The 17,510-nt window shown below is 41.2% G+C and overlaps 1 protein-coding gene across 3 annotated transcripts in view; it reads left to right on the top strand.

Moving 5' to 3' along the window:
* Window positions 1–451: 451 nt before the first annotated feature.
* LOC140492081 (ras-GEF domain-containing family member 1C-like) overlaps window positions 452–17,510 on the top strand; it is a 227,913-nt gene continuing 210,854 nt past the window's right edge. The window contains exon 1 of one of the 3 annotated variants that reach the window (XM_072590777.1): window positions 452–508. The gene's annotated coding sequence lies outside the window, so the exon portion shown is untranslated. The remainder of the gene's footprint in view (window positions 509–17,510) is intronic. The other 2 variants (XM_072590769.1, XM_072590775.1) reach the window with 2 other exon arrangements.

The raw sequence follows: 17,510 nt of genomic DNA, 5'->3' as shown, positions 1-17,510 counted from the left end.
GAAGTAATTTCAATACTGCAGCAACGAATCAATACTTCACGTAAAATGTTGTTTCAGACTAATCATGTAAAAATGCAAATAAAGTTCAAAATATATGATCTTAAGTCTATTTTCAAAGTAACTGTTCTGTCAGGTTCTCCCATTTTTGTCCCCTGACATCACTGTGTTAATGCGGACAATCAACAGGGGCTTGAACTGTTGACATATAATTGTATTTGTGGGTTTCCTTGTTTTGATATCCAGTGACATATGTAGCATGTGGGAAAATGGTTCAATAATGCTCTGTTACTGAATATATTTGTGAAGGCATTTCGAGGAGGTTTAAGGAGTATTTCTCAGGTTATTATTGCAGTTGGAAGATTGTAACTTGACCTCTGTGTGGAGCACTAGAGCCTGCAGTGCAGCAGTTTCCATTTGAAGAAGAACACTGCATTTACATGAACAGGTTCATTTCTGAGACAAGATCAGCTCCATGCCTTTGATGAAGACTTGCACTCCACCATTTGAGGTTAGTAGTTTGATAAGCTAAACATAGTTATCGAGAATGTTGTGAATGCCTGTGAAATAAAATATAATTTTCACATAGCATTTTGGATGATAAAAGGCCAAAATAATTCTAAGATAAATATGATTTCAAGTGCAATATGAGATATGGCTTATCTGAATGTGTTTACATATTTGAAAAATGTATGCAGTTGTTGCGCATTGCAATGCATTTTACAACCTTTATTAATTTAATCAATGTTTCTTTATGTTTCTGCCTGACCAATATTATTTTAGAATGAATTTCAAAATATTTTCCCTGTTCACATTCCCATTACATTTATATTTGTGGAATGCATTATGATATATTAAAAGAGTACACTTCAACTATAAGGAGTAAAGGCAATTTTGCTTTGCAGAATTAGATCTGTTGGGAATTGCTTAGTAATGTATTTGCTGATTCTTGACAGTTCAATCAATTACCACTTACTGCCATTTAGTTTCATGTGCCCACTAGGGCCACGTTTTGCAAAATTTAGTTCTGAAGATGAGACATTCATAAGTTCCATCCTTTTTCTTCAGGTTTATTTATGCAAATGTTATATTACTGGATTTCAAAGTTAGTTGTTTGGTGTTTCATGAAAATTTGTATTGCTGAATATTTATTATATCCTGAGCTGCAGTTAGAAGGAAGCTGAATAATTTGCTCTTTGATTTTGATAAATTTATCACTCTTCATTGGATTAAATACCTTATTCTAACTTTTTTTCTTTGCAGTGGGTTGATCAATATAATATTTCGTATTAATCAAACTCAAGTTTTACTATAATTAGAATCCTGCTTGACAAATTTGAGCTTACCTGCTTCTAGGCAAGAATAGGTTTTATTCTGCAGGGGAATCTTCCAAATTATTAAGCACAGAATAAGGCTTGCTATGGCTCTACACTTAATTTACATTGCTGAGTTTCCCCTTGACTGTTCTCAAGCATCTTTGAAATGCTCCAGTTACACTGTTGAATTAAAACAAATCACACACAAATGGACACATGCATGACCTGGTCTGACCTTTGCAACATATAGACCAGGTTTAGAACTGCACAAAAAGCTATATTATATGTTCTGAAAAAAAATTGAGACATGAAAATGTTTTCACAGGGGACCTGAGAGCCAAGGGATGTGGTAGCTCTGGAGTCACGTTGTAACCCAGTTCTGAGGTAATACTGCAATTTGAAGATTTTTCTCCAAATTGCTCTGTCGTGATGTGGTATATCTGAGAGAAATACAGTGCAAGAGAAACAGGAACAACTAAATCTTAGGCATTTTTGCCTAAGTTTCATTTTGTCAAATTTCATAGAGGGTTTCTCTCTGTAAATCCTCATGAATTATCTCAAGCTATTGTCTCAAACATACCTCATTAAAAACCAATCACCTCACCCCCAGACCCCGCCCCCACATGGTACTCCATGCTGACAGAATTCTACCATTTGCTATAGCCAGAGGAATTTTCCACTGCCTGGATATCCTGGAATGGATTGGCACCCCAGGCGGTGGTGCCATACTTAAAAGGTAATTAGACACCTCAGCAGGCCCTGTCCTTCCAGACTTGCCCTGCATGATTTGTGACGTTTGCCCCAGACATGTGCAAGAATAAACTGATGCCCCATAGGTATGTGGATGTCTCGTTGGAGTGGTGGTGCAGATGGGGGATGTTCTGTGCCCTCAGGAAAATCAGAGGTGACCATGATAACAGGCTGAGGTTGTCACCTGGGTCAGCGTGGTCTCAGCTGTCTGGAGGAATGCTCAGCAGTGTAGAAAGAAGGTTAATGACCGTCTCTACTGCCCCGGGTAAGTAGCACCATCTTCTCTTTGCTACCTCACATTCACTCCATCTCTGCTACCATATCCACCACCCACCAAGGCTCGTGCACGACCACTGTCACTTTTACATGTGACACACCACTCACTCTTACCCACTCAACTGACATTGCATGACTAACTGTCTGTGCTTGTCTCCTTTCCCTTGCCTGCAACAGTATGAACAATTGTCTAACCAGCCTTCATTTCCCTTAATACCTGCCTTTCCCATTCCAGGAGAAAGCAACCCACATTAAACAAGAAAGAGCCAAGAAGGACACCCCCTGGCTGATGGATGTGATTAGATTAGATTACTTACAGTGTGGAAACAGGCCCTCTGGCCCAACAAGTCCACACCGACCCACCGAAGTGCACCCACCCATACCCATTCCCCTACCTTTACCCCTGCATCTAACACTACGGGCAATTTAGCGTGGTCAATTCACCTAACCTGCACATTTTTGGACTGTGGGAGGAAACCGGAGCACCCGGAGGAAACCCACGCAGACACGGGGAGAATGTGCAAACTCCACACAGTCAGTCGCCTGAGGTGGGAATTGAACCTGGGTCTCTGGCGCTGTGAGGCAGGAGTGCTAACCACTGTGCCACCGTGCCGCCCACAAGGATGTCTCCTTAGAACTGATTGAAGACTTCCACTACAAGCTTCCTGACTTTATGTCTGGGCTAAGTGACAAGGAAACACAGAAGTACAGTGACCTCTGGCTGAGGTGCAAAAAGGCAAGACAAGGCAGGAATGCTGTGAGCATCCAGGCAGGCTCCAAGCGAGTAAATGCTAACAGAGCAAGCAGGCAGCAGCATTGCTGGTACATTCCGAGGTGCAGCGTGGCTGTGCTGAAGTGACCTGTAACTGAATTGGAGGCATGTGATGATGATGATCGAGGCTTTTTAATTAATAATAGGTTATGGAGACTGGTCAGGTAAGTGGAGTTGAGGCCGAGAAGAGAACAGCCAGGCTCTTATTAAATGCCAGTGCAGGCTCGAGGGGCTGAATTGCCTAGTCCTGCTCCTTGCTCTTATGTTCTTTTGGTGTGGAGAGGATGGCACAAGATGCAAAGTTCATGAATGTGGATAGTGTATAGCTGCTGCCTATAGGGCATGCCCTGAGATGATGGTGCTCGGTCTCCAAAATGGTAATCCAGAGGAGCAAGTGATGAGCTGAAGTCACCAGGTTCTTGCTCTGACTTTCATATCAGGAATTGTTGGCATCTAGTTTCCTTGTCATGGATGATAGGAGAGGAAGTTGCATTTGGTGTGGCGAGATGTGCAATTAATGAGGCCAATAACAAGTAATAATCCCAGTTAATTGTCATCTCACCACTCCCTAATGGACATCTCATATGGAAGCCAAGTACTCTGTTTGAAAATTCAATTCAACAAACGTCAAGGAAGAACTCACCTAACTTCTCTTGATGATTCTCTGAGATTTCTCACCATAGTTCATATCATTCATTAAGATTCTGCCCATAATTATTTTAAATTGGCATTCAATACCCAATTAAGGGAGACCTAGAATGAGACAACTGTTCATGGCCACAATTATGAAATGTTTTCAAGCCAGCATTTGTGTTGGTTAGAAAGAAGAATTGCACTCACGTTAAATAAAGCATGACATAAATATGTTGCTGTATAGATCTGCTGTAGCCAATACCTGTTCCAAGTGGGAAGTATGTTTTCACATAAGTAGCCATCACACTGCAAGTGAATAATAAGAATTCAGCTTATCATGGAAACAGCAGTTTCATTTTCATCCTGTTGTGGAAATAGATTGAAATGTGGCATTTATTGAAGTGTTTATAATCACACAAAAATGGAATTAACTGACTGCTATGACAACTCCACAATGACGTGACTTTTTGTATTAATGAAGTGAATTCTGTAAAGTGCAGGCTGTCATGATCTGAATTGATCAATCATCTGCTTAGGAAAGAATAAAACAAGGGATTGAATTTTTCCAATGCTTGGCCAGGTATTAATCTTAGGAAGTTTATGGCAATTTCTCTCTCTGAGTTTCAGCAAGTTTTCTCATGCAATTCTCTGCTGTTCACCTTATTAGGTATGCTCCCATCTTGGCACTCCCCACTGGTAGAAACACTCGCTGTACACCAAATGATCAAGCCAAGAACTGCCATTCTCAGTTGCAGTGTGTGAAGAACTTGAGATGTTCGATAGAGCCGAGATTGCACTCTGATTTGCTTTCAGGTATTAGGTGATAGGGTGTTAGAGAGGAGGGCTGTCTACTTTCCTCAGGACCACTAGAGGACACCAAAGCAACAAATCCTGCCATTCTGTCTAAAGGTGCCACCCAGGTCAGTGCAGTGTCCACCATCTTCTCTCCATTCCCTCACACTCACTCTGACTCTGCCATTGCACAAACCACACCCCCCAGCCCTCAAGGCTCATGGTCAATTACCATTGCATTCGGCATCTTCATTCAATCAGTCTCAGCCACCCCATGCCCCAAAATACTCACGCTGCGAGGTCCCTGTGTTTCCCACTCACTCACGTCAGACACCTCGCCACCTTTCCACTTGCACCAACACTAACCACTGTGTCAACTACTTTTATCTCACCCAGTCCCTCTCTTTGTCTCATTCCAAGGGAAAGTAGCCCAGAATAGAGCAGGGAGGGCCAAGACAGGTGGTGGGGTGTCCAACATTCATGATTTCACCTCACAGAAGGAGACAATTCTTGCCTTAGCAGGAGAAGACCATGACTGTTCACATGCGATACCAAGACCCCCATGCCCCAGCCATTAAGTAAGGTTCGTAGTAATGTATTGTGCCAATATTTAGCAGACACTGAGCATTCTGCTGGACCTGGCTCTCCATGGCAGCTGCAAACCTGTCCATAGATATAGCCAAACATACTCATGCCAGAGGCAGAATAGTATAGATAGCTTTGATGGACTTCTCGAAACTTTGATCTAATTTACCATGCAACCTTCAAAACTACAGAAGACCAACCCAAAGGGAGTGTGCCTACATTTGGCCACAACAGTCTCAGCATTTCTGGGCCCTTTAATCACACCAGAACTCATCTGACCTTTCCAACAAACCCAACACCCTCCAATGTAGGGCAGCTTCCCGTACCTTCTATTGGTGGACTTCCGAACTGCAGCTAAAAGCAGCAGGAGGGCAAGAAAAAAGTGCCTTCACATAAGCAGCATAGATGAGATTTAATTGTACTTGGGATATCATGTTTGTAAAGTTATGAGCACTTTAAATCATCACCAGTATGATCAACTGTCACTGCAGCTACAAGAATGAAACTGTAGAAATCACCCTCCCTTTGTACCATACCATGTTAGGACTTTGTCTAACAGAGTGCCTTTCCTTCCCTAATTCCCATTGTAATGTAACATCTTGTTACTGTTGAACGTGGGAGCAAGTGAGAAATGTTGTATAGCCTTCAAATGGTATTAATGATAACGTTAATTATACTGCAGGAAAAGTGGAGAAAGAAACAGCCAAAAAGGCTGCAGCTGCTTTTGGGGCTACCCCAGGGCTTGTTTGTCATTTGAGCAGCCATCCATTTACAGTCAATGTATCTCACCCAACTCTAATCAATTGAAAGTGGCTAACAATTAAGTCCTGCCTGGCTTATTGCACTGCTCTCATTGTGAATATGATGTTCCTCCTCTTCAATGTCATCATCTTCCTTCTCCGAAGACTGTTGCCATCTCCCAACTCTTAAGCATCTATCACATCCTCTCTTTGCCTGCTCCAGTTAAGCAGCACATGCTGCCTGGAGCATTGTGCGAGATCCTTCCAGACCAATCCAAACATTGGAACCCCACTCTCAGGAGGCCTGCTATCTGCTCCGTGGCAGTCATGGTGTACTATGTTTATACACAGTCTCGTTTTTGGGGTTTGCCTAGTGCAGTCACCAACCCTCATTGTCAAGGGTAACCCTTGTCTCCCAACAACCATCTTTGTAATTCATCCAGTCCTTGAACTGAAGCAGGATCTTGAGAGCTCTCAAGAATATAGGCATCATGGCAGCTTTGAGGGTACTTGGCACAAAATTCTAAGAAGTGGTCCTGATGATCTCAGATGATCTTTGCATTGACCAAATGGAACTCTTTCCTATTATGACATGACCCTCTCAGCACAATGTGGGTACACTCTAGAGCACCCTGCACCTAGGGCGTGCCAAATATATTGACAAAGCCTACTGCCCAGGCAACAGAACTGACCTGGTCATAGGCAAAGTGAGATGCAGCAGTGTGATCTGGTACAAATTGCATCAGTAATAGTCTTGATACATTTGTGGCTTGAAGATTGAGAGATCCCTACAGGTCACCAGTGAGTCCTTGGAAGCAGCCAATCTCATAAACATTTGGCACAGCTATCCCCTTGATGGCCACCCATCTCTTCAGATCACAGGACCTGTTCCAGCAGATGACATACATCCTGGGACACAGTGACCCAGGACATTCTTACCAGTGACAATGCACCTCCATCAGCTGGCGGACATGATATTGAAGATGATGCACTCTGGGCCTCCTGCATCACTTCCACATCATGAGGGGCCTTTCTGCAATGACATCTTTTGTGAAGGCGACTTGGCCCAGCTTCTGGAGGTTGCTGCTGTTCATGGACTCATTGATAAAGTTGTTCCCTTCAATTTCTTTGTGCCTTTGTTTGCAGGAGCTACATCAATGATAAACTAGTTGTGGCTAGAGCCACTGGGGACAGTTCCAATGACCCTGTGTGGGGAATATCAGAAACAAAACAGCTCTGCGAGCAGTCAGCAGTCACAGCAAACTCAAATGGGAGTTTACCATAGTCTTCGATACAGTAGGAAATAAAGGACACTGACAAGGAAGGCAATGGGATGCATGTTTCGGACCTTTGACATAGTCAACCATGTTCAGATGTATGCAGCACACACCATGATATGCAAATACAGTAGGAGACTGAAAATGCGACAGGATTACAGAAACTTTCAAACCTCCCCACGCCCCCATCAACCAAGCAAGGTAGCATTGCTGTAAGAGCCTGTTGTTTAATACTCTCTGTTCAAGGTGAGAGGAAAGCAGCTTCATGCCCTTGAGCAGTCTATGAAACCTCAGATTCTCTTTGTGAATTGTGGACCCATGAGATACTTTAAAGGTTGCCTGTAGTTAATTGTTATGATTAATTTGTCATGGCCAATGATGTGGTTAAGATTGCTTTTGGCCAGGATTTTTATTTGATATAGTGTGTCACTGCATGATGATCACATGCAGAATTCTGTGTTTACAGATGTTTTTATCCTATAATTTTTAATGCAACCAACCCTCTGAAGGCCTCATATTATATACAAGTTGGACACATTTACTCCACCCACTCCAATACCCATTTTCATTTCTATTTCCCAATTACATTTTAGAGGAGAATGGAAAGGAGTACATGTTGTGTTTTGTAGAGTGAGTTGTAGGTTCAGACTGATCTAGGTGACTCCCTAAACCCTTGTGTGCCTTGTCCTTCCTGTCTACTCCATCAGCGTTGAGGCTTCCCATATTCTCATCCAACTGCTTCCTGTTATTTAATTGCTTGTCTCACAGTTTTACTCCTGAGCTCCAGGACTGCAGCTTAATTATGCCAGACATTGTTATGCACTATCTCCCATATTAAAGCCAAGGTGGTGTTAACCATCAATAAACAATCCCCCCTCCAACCCCCACCCCCAGTCCCCTCAGCTTGGAATGCCCTGTGACCCTTGATCATCTCCCATTCCAATACAGAGGAACTGCAATTATCTGAACGACACGGGTGGGGGGTATATTATCAGATAATCAAATGTTTGGATAATTGAATGCCCAATAACACAGTTTAGCCAAGCATCGGGTCCTTGCGATGTTGCCAGATGATCCGAAATTTGGATAATCAAATGCTGGATAATCAAGGTTCCTCTGTATGTTGATTTTATTTAATATTCAGTCAGGGAATGTGGGTGCTGCTGACAGGGCCTGCATTTTTTGCCCTTCTCTAGCTTTCTTGGGAATGTGGTGGTGAGCTCATTCTGGAATCACTGCAGTCCATAGGTAGACCCACAATACCATATGAGAGGGTGTTCCAGGCTTTTGACCTGCGACAGTGAAGGGACACTGACATATTTCCAAGTCAGGATGGTGATTGGCTTAGAGGGGAACTTGCAAGTGATGGTGTTCCCACGTATCTGCTGCCCTTGTCCTTCCAGATGGAGTGATTGTGACTTTAGAGGTTACTGTCTGAAGGCCTTTGATGAATTTCTGCTTTGCATCTTGTAGTTGGCATGCACTGTGCATCAGCGGTGGAAGGAATGGATGCTTGTGGATGTGTTGCTAATCAAGTGGGCTGCTTTGTCCTGGAAAGGGTCAAGCTTTTTGAGTGTTGTTGGAGCTGCACTGACCTTAGCAAATGGGGAGGATTCCATCACACTCCTGCCTTGTGCCTTGGAGATGGTGAGCAGGTTTTGGGGAGTCCAAAGTTGAATAACTGACCACATGGTTCCGAGTCTTTGAACTTCTTTTCTAGCCACTGTATTTGTACAGCCAGTCCAGTTGAGTTTCTGGTCAGGATGTTGACAGGGAGGATTCAGTGATGGTAATGCCATTGAATGTTAAAGGACAATAGTCAGATTCTCTCTTGTTTGAGATGGCCATTGCCTGGTACTTAATTGACACCTGCTACTTGTTTGCCTCCCTTCGCAAAAATTGTCCTAGCACTGTGCAACCAGAGCCTGGTAGCTACAGTCCCCTCTTGACTGTCAGCGAACAGACCACCAGAGCTGACCATGGCCCATCCCTTGACTGAGTTGGAAGGACAACCCTAACTGATTTCTCCAATCTGAGTTACAGGTAATTCCCAGAATGGACCTACACGACTATGGAGTGTAATTGTAAAAACCCCTCATTCTGAACACTCCAAATGGCAAGTCTATGAACTGAGACTGGATGATCCCCTTGAGTGACTGGGGTGGGATGTCCTGACTAACACCAGTTCCCCCTTGATTTGACTAAATACTACTCCACATAGAGCACATGACATGGTCACTTAGGTGTAGTCCATACAGTGTGTGTTTTCAACCTAAGTTGCTGGTACATGCTGCAGATATGATGTTAATAGAGCACTGTGCCATCCATCAACATGTCTACCCACTTCAGTCATCATTGTTGGCAACACAAGCTTTGTGTCTGCATTAAAATATATGGCAAGACAGAGGCTGTAATTTCTGAATGAGGTGACAATACACAAGATGAGATGGTGTGACCATCCAATTAAATACAAAATGAGTGAGTTCTTTGAAAAGAAGGTACGAACTGGTCCCCCCTCCCCGGGTTTCTGTGTGTGGGGGAGCCTGTCCCAGTGAGGATAGCTCTGTCTAGGCCAGCAATGTTGTAATAAGGCTCTCTGTGAGCTCTAAAGCACACTAATAAGGTGGTGATCTGTGTTATAAGTAAGTCAGAACTATGTCATGATGGTGTGGTAAGGCTGGTGTTTGGCTGATGCCAGCCTCTGTGGCTGGAGGATGCAGGCGGTCAATGCCCATGGGCATATCCAGAGTTGTTGGGTAATGCTGGCTATGATGAACGTGCAATGAAAATCCCAGGGAGTTACAGATGCCAGTTAGAGTTCTGACTTTCGTGTTGGGACTTGCTGCCGACTACTTTCTCTCCATTGCCTTCGGAAAATAGCAACTTGCATTTCAATGAGGTGAAAGTCGGCCATAATGAGACATTAATGTAGGCACTTTAGCCCTCACTGCTCACAAGCAGGATTCTTACCTAGCCATTGAAACATTCTGCACAAAATTGGACTTTTGTACTTAACATCAAGAATTTCATGTCTTCATTCTTGGTACCATATTTTCCCAACTGTCTTGTCATTGCCCACACTGTTCAGGGGCCTGGAATACTTGAAAGAACTAAAATCCAAGATTGAATTATACTTATTGTCTGTGTAAAGAAAATTAATATACTAGATTTACAGAGTCAAGTCTAGTTTGTTAATCCAACTGACATATATAATTTAGTATATATTAATATTCCTCATAAACATCTGTTTCCTTCAATATAATAAAGATGCAATGTTTCGTAAAGGAAGAACCATAATTCATGTTTTTGAGAAAAGTGATACAACTAAACTATGCAAATGGCACCTGATGAGTATAATTTACATGTTATCCCTTTTACTTATCAATCTAACATTATAAAACTAGGTATTTGTTGAAAGACCTGTGAGGACTGTCGACAGTGATAGACTCTTGAAGAGGCAAATGTACTTCAGAAAAGCAGAGAGAGGTTGTTCAAATCAGTTTAAATAATATGTAAGAACTGTTTTAACTAACTCAACTTAATTAATTACGGAAGAGTTCATTCCACTTTAGTAATGGAAAGATTGAGATTTGTTAATGCTCTGTGCATCAGCCTGTTCTTATTATGAGATGTGTAGTAAATACGGCATTGCCTCTGGCATTGTGCAGTTGATTTTGTTTTTCTCATCACTGCCAACAGTACTTCTTAAACATTGTCACTTCTGGTTCTGTCCAACCCTGGTTTCTGTTTCTACTGTGTATAGGCAAGTTGATTATTGTCCATAAAGCCAGGGATAAAATTGAGTGATACTCCAGCTCTGTAATCTAGTCCTCACTGCAAATTGAGCAGATTCCAGAGAATCAGCAGCCATTACAGATAGAGCTGTTATCATTTGTTGTGTCAACTAATGCATTACGACAACACTTGAGCAATGATGTGAATTGAGTGCTGCTTTACATTGCTGCTGCTCATCACTGTGAAATGAGGAAAGCAGAAGTCTGCACAGGCGGACTCCAGCATATTCACGATGCATTCAATTAAAGTCTGTTACAGCACAGGAACCAGTCATCTGTCACATCAGGCTTGTGCTGTCAGCTTCTCAACAAGCCACTTATTGAACCCAACTGTCTAATTTAATTCCCCAATATTTAATATTCCAAGCAAAGTCTTATTCAAAAAATGTGAATGTATGAAATCTGCTTCAAACAGTGCTTTATGGCAAACAAATTCTTAACAATTTTAAATAAAACTTTTTAAATCCCCCTTTTTAATTATTTTAGCACTCTCTTTATTGTATATCTGTGCCCTCTAATTATCATCTCATTCAGTATTATTATTCACTCTAACATAATCCTTTGTAACCATTCTGACATTTTAATCAGGCTTTTGTTAATTAACATTTTCCCAGTCTAGCAGAAAAACAGGAAAGATAACTTGATACTTATGTTACTAAAGTAGTAATCTACTGGCCTAGACTAATGATTTAGAGATTTGACTCTGAATTTTCTGTAGGATGCTGGAACTACACATCAGGGTTAGTTCCAGGTCCTGAAACCACATTGTGTTCTTCAGGCATGGCTACTGCAATCTTCAATGCTCCAGGCATTTGGATCTGGGCTGACTATCCCAATCCAATAGTGTGGGTGACTCCCAACTGCAGGGCCAATGGGAGGCCTTCTAGCGCTCAGTGACCGGGAACCCCACTATCCCAGTAGTCATCTTCCAAACAAATATTTAATACCCAAATGTTCCTTATCTTTTTTAACTATTCTAAACTGATGTTATGATCATTCTTCACATGATGTTCTCTCACTAGAGCATGATCCAGACTTGCCTGTCTCCTGTTAGGGTTTGAAATAATCAAAAAATAAATTGCAGGAATTTCTACATTTCTTTCTCTTTTCATCATATAGCTATCTTAATTTTTATTATTATCATCAATTGTATAATTCTTCCATCATCATATAAGTTGCCTGCACATTTGCTCCTTTATTATTTTCCCACTAATTTGTGGCTGATACTATACATCTAGTCATGCAACAGCTGTTCTTTTGTTGATTCTGTCCAAATAGATTTAGGCCTTGGCCCCTCAGTACACCATCCCTTTCCATAACATTTTATTTGATAAAGATTACCACATCTTCCTTTAGTTCCTTCTCTTTCCCAAGTGTCTTCCTCTCTGGAACATTCCTCTGTTTCATTGCAATGTCTTAGTTCAATGTGGTGACTCAAAGGTTTAGTTACCACACTCTGTGTTTTCATATGTGTACCCTAATCCATCTTCATATTTGACTGTTGTCTGATTCCCCCCATTTCTATGCTATTCTTTGGTGTACTATCCTTTACCTCTCCCTGTACACCTCTTCGGTATTTCATTCTAATGACCATTCCTCTGCCAACTTAGAGGCTAAAAAGGTATACCTAAAGGACAGTTATCCAACAAATAATAGTTTCTCAAAAAATGCTGGTGAAGGAAAAAAAACATGGTTATTGGAAATCTGAAAGAAGAAAAATAATTCTGTTGAATGGTTCCACTTCAAGATCTTGATTTCAATTAATAAGGTAAGCATTACCAGCTTTTCCATTTTTGGGGGGGAGAAATAGAAATCTATTTGTTAAGAACCAAAATAGTCAGCAATGTACGACACATATATTCACCTTAATGAAGTAGTCTCAATCGGACTTATCTACATTAAGACAATGGATGACTGTAATAATGGAAGAATATTCACCTTTCCTTCAAGTTTTTTAAGAATTCAGGAAGAGGTTTAAATCCAAATCGCACCAAATCCTACAAAGCATAAATAAGTATGAGAACCAATTCGAAAAGCAGTATTTGTTAGAAATTGACCCCTACCAATGGGTAAATTTGTTTGGATTTGTCCTGGATATTTTTTCCAACTAAAATGTAATAGTCATTTATCATAACAGCATGTTGTGTTTGGAGGTTTATGGCCATTCAGACTAAGGTTCATTTCAGGTTTCAATTTTATCTGCAGTATTGAAATTTTACTGCACCTAAAATGAATAATTGTTTTTTGAACCTCCGCAGTGTGAAGACTAAGCAGATTATTTACTGCTGGGGGTTGTAATTAATGCTTGCTGCTGCAGTTTCTTCAAAGCCTCTTAACAACCATGTCTCATTTTCAAATTATAGGATATTCACTGAATAATTGATGAAATACTGTTATTTTGAACATGATTTGAAAAGCAAAGTGCGACATTGATCTATTTTAGCTCATCTACCAAAACACTACAAGCAACTTTGTTATGGCATCTCTCTGCTTATCTTTTAGTTTTCATTTGATCAGAAATTGGTTCATTTAATTCTCTGTATATTTACCCTTTCCCTAAAAAGTATCAATTTTTAACATTTATTTTGAAAGTTCCGAGATATCCTATTTAATGATGTGCTTATATTCTCTTTTTCTACAGAAACTGATGATATTTTAATACCAGCTGGGTGTAATTTTCTTTCTGTTCTTTTCTATGTGATTCAGAATAAGCTACTTAGTACATTGGCTTATAATAATTGCCTGGCTGGGTAGTTTACTTTCTGAAATGTGCAACAAAAGCCTCCAGTTCAAGGCTGGTTTACCAGCTCAAGCTCAACTTCAGCTGTCTGACAAGCACCAGTTCCAATGTCATAGTTGGAACCTGCAGAACAAATCACTGCCAATCAAACCAAATTATTTCCTTAGCTTCAAAAAATTAAGTAGAACATGAAAAGCTTTTCAACTTTACTTCATATTTTAAGTATCTATATTGATTCCTACTACACTCGGAAGTAAAAAGACATATGTATACATCCTACTCATGGTATGTGAATATTATTAAGCAACATGTTTTTATAATGGCGCAAATATTAGTAAAGGAATTAGATTCAAGAATGCACATTTTATTTGTGTGGAAATTGCAATGCAAGCATGTTAATGCAATATCAGATGTTAAAAGCACGATTTATTTATCTCTTAAGTTGACCAATTCAATTGCAAATAGTGGCTATAGAAAGAGCAGGTTGAATTTTATCAAAAATTGACTAAGTGTCAATTTTGGAGAGTTTCATGGAGGATGTCTTTCCATGAATTCTAGTGATTTATCTCAAGCAATTCTCTGCAACTTGCTTTATCATACATCGTGCATGGAGCAATGGCTGAGGTATTTGCCACTGCCAAGACCTCCCAGCATTCCTGGCACCAGCATCATATTTAAGTCCAGCCATGCACCATGTCAAGTGATGCCAGCCAGGAGTTACCCCTTCACAGTGCACATAGTAGGAGGAAAACAAAAAAGAAATGTTTCTGAGGGCACATAGGTGACATGGTTGACATTTCTTTGCGAATGTAAGTTCACATTTGTGAATGTATTGCAACTTTAAACTACCACGTGGCTGAGTAACTGTCATTCTATCTGCAGCTATAAGAATCAAGCTCTACAGTTTTACCTATCCTTAGCACCATACTATCTGAGAACCATGGCTAAAGGAGTGCTACACTTTCCCCAACACCCAGGGTTGCATGATATCTTCTCATTGTTTACCACATGCTGGAAAGTCTTCAAATGTTTGAAAACAATAATTTTTATTTAGCAACAGCAAAAGCAAACAAACAAGCAAATAAAAAATATCTGTGTCTATTTCTGCAAACATACAAGGGCCACTTGCCTTTCAAGCAATGGCAAATTTATAGCCAATGAATTGCCAGTGCACCCAGATCACTGGTATTGGAAGTGGATGTCAGTTCATTCCTGATTAGTTTGTTACGCACAAAGCTGCACTGCTCTAAGATGGTAAAAGTGATGTTTCTTCTTTTTAATATCCTCATCTTCCTCCTCAGAAGATTCCTGCTGCTCTCCCAGCTCTTCAGCATCCATCACATCCCCTGTTTTCCTCCTCCAGTGTGCAGAGCATAGAATACTAGGATTATGTGGCACACTCTATCTGGATTGCATTGTAATGCCCCAAAACTATTCATGTATTGGAAGCCTACTTCGAGGAGGCCTAGCAATTGCTCCATGACTGCCCTGGTGAAAGAATGGGCTGCACTGTATCTATGTATGGACTTAATCAGGAACCTGAGCATTCTCAAGGTAATAGGCATCATGGTAGCCCCCAGGGTACCTGGTGCAGACTTCTAAGATGTGGTACTGATGATTAATGATGACTTGCACATTGTTGGACTGAACTCTTTTCAGTTGATGAAGTCTGCTGCAGTATAATACGGCCCTCTCACTGTGATGTTTATCTATAGCCTATAGTGCTTTGCAACTGGCTGAATCTGCTGTATTAATAAAACTGACCGCTCAGTTTGCAACACTGATATGTCAAGATGTGGATCTGTCAATCCTATGAAAGCACAAGTTGCATCAGTAGCTGCCTTTATACGTTTATAGATTGGGGATTGTGAGACACCCCCACCCCACCCCAACTTCACACAGGTCCACAGTGGATTCTTGGAAGCAGTCAGTATATAAATGTTTCGGGCAGTTGTCACCTTGATGGTTACTAGAATGGCCAAACATCCCTTCAGGTCACAAATTCTGGTCCAACAGCTGACTCAATTCTCTCATGGTGTCCCAGGATATCCTCAGTCTGTGTGACATTATAGCTCACACTGTTGGAGGAAATAGCACTGATGATGTACTGTAGGCCTCCTGTACATTCTCCACATCCTGAGGGGATCTTCAGCTATGACTTATTCATGTGGAGGCTGTTGAGCAGCTGTTGAAGGTTGCTGCTGGTCCTGGCCTTGCTTGCGCATCTGTTTCTCCTACATTTCACTGAACCTTTGTAGCACCACAGCCGTAGTGATGATGATCTCTGTTGTGGCTGGATCCAATGATCACAGCTCCAATGGACGTGTGTGAGGAATATCAGAAGCAGAAATGGATCTTTAGGAACGTGAAGAGTCAAACACACTTCATGCTGCAAGCAAATAGCCATGTCTCAATTGGTTCAGGGAGACATCCTTTGCTCAGGGGGTCCAGGGACTAAGGTTCAGTGAGGCAGCCAGTCAGAGTGGTCACATTCAGGAAGTCCGTACTTCTACGGTCTGTCCTGTGCGTCCAGTCCCCGAATTGTGGGAACTTAATTGGGAGGTTAAACTGATATCAGTCAGGGATTTGCACACTTGTCATTTTGGGCTGTCCAGCTAAATCTGTCAAGGGGATGGGACACAGTCAGTCCTAGAGGCCTGTCGACTAAAGTTATCAGGGGCCCCAGCTGCAGGAGGGACACTGGGGGATTTAATTCTGGGGATCGGAGACCCCATTATGAATGGGGATGAGTGATGCAGAATGTTGGGGATCAGAAGGGATGACAACACCGAGGGAGGGCAACACAATGTGAAACTGGGGGAGATGCTGCAGCATGGGAGAGAAGAAACACTGAAAGATTCACCATCAATGTAACTGAAAAATCCTAATTTCATCAACATCAGCAGTCTCCATAAAAGCAAACACTGTAACCTGAAAACTGATTTGTTACAATTAATGTATTAAAAATGTACATAAATTCCCCATTGAAGAACTAATCCAAGAATTTATGCCTCCATCTGAAAAAGCACAATGCCTGCAGTCTTATAGTTCAGGTTCACAGCAGAGTAGCACTTCAATAACGATAGGCCATTCCTGCAATATGTATAACCCAAGGATCATGAAAGAGAATTTACAACCATTATTAACCTCTGTCAATTTTATGAAAGGTGACCTGTCCTGAGTGTCTCTCTTCTCTGCAGATAGACAGATTTAAAAATGATGCACAATAAGTGAACACGGTCAGGCTTTAGGATTCTCTGCTAATGTATTTCTCAGTGACAAACAGTTGATGTATTAGATAAGCCACAAAGCCCTACTTTCCAGTCTGTCATTTGAGATTAGCATTTTTTTAAGTATATGCTACTGGAGGGCAAGGTAGAATCTAATTATCTGACAGATTTTAAAGAAAATCAAATTTGTTGGCTATATCTAGAACTTTGAAAAATATTGTCAGTCTACCTCTAGTCAGGACTTTTGACGCTATATAATTTTCATCTGAAACACAGAACATGTTCACAAGTCAGTTTTGTGCTGTCATCAGTTTAAAACACCACAGGGCCAATAGGAAAATGGCACACACCCAAAGTGCTGCTGCACATCAGATACCATCTTTGCATCTCATCAGATGCAGAGATCTGAGCCACTGTAACCATGAGACCGTCATGACTGATGTTGTGCTGAGGATAACTCAGGAGATATTAATAGAGACGTTGGAAATCATGAGGTTATGAAAACTAGCAGAAAGGCACTTTACTCGAATGCTCATAGCATTCATAACAAGGTTAATGAGTTAACGGCACAAATCATCGTGAATGAATATGATTTAGTAGCCATTACG

This window comes from Chiloscyllium punctatum, chromosome 20 (assembly GCF_047496795.1).
Source record: "Chiloscyllium punctatum isolate Juve2018m chromosome 20, sChiPun1.3, whole genome shotgun sequence".
NCBI lineage: Eukaryota > Metazoa > Chordata > Chondrichthyes > Orectolobiformes > Hemiscylliidae > Chiloscyllium > Chiloscyllium punctatum.
The sequence above is the reverse complement of the archived record's forward strand: the minus strand, read 5'-3'. Positions and strand labels throughout refer to the sequence as shown.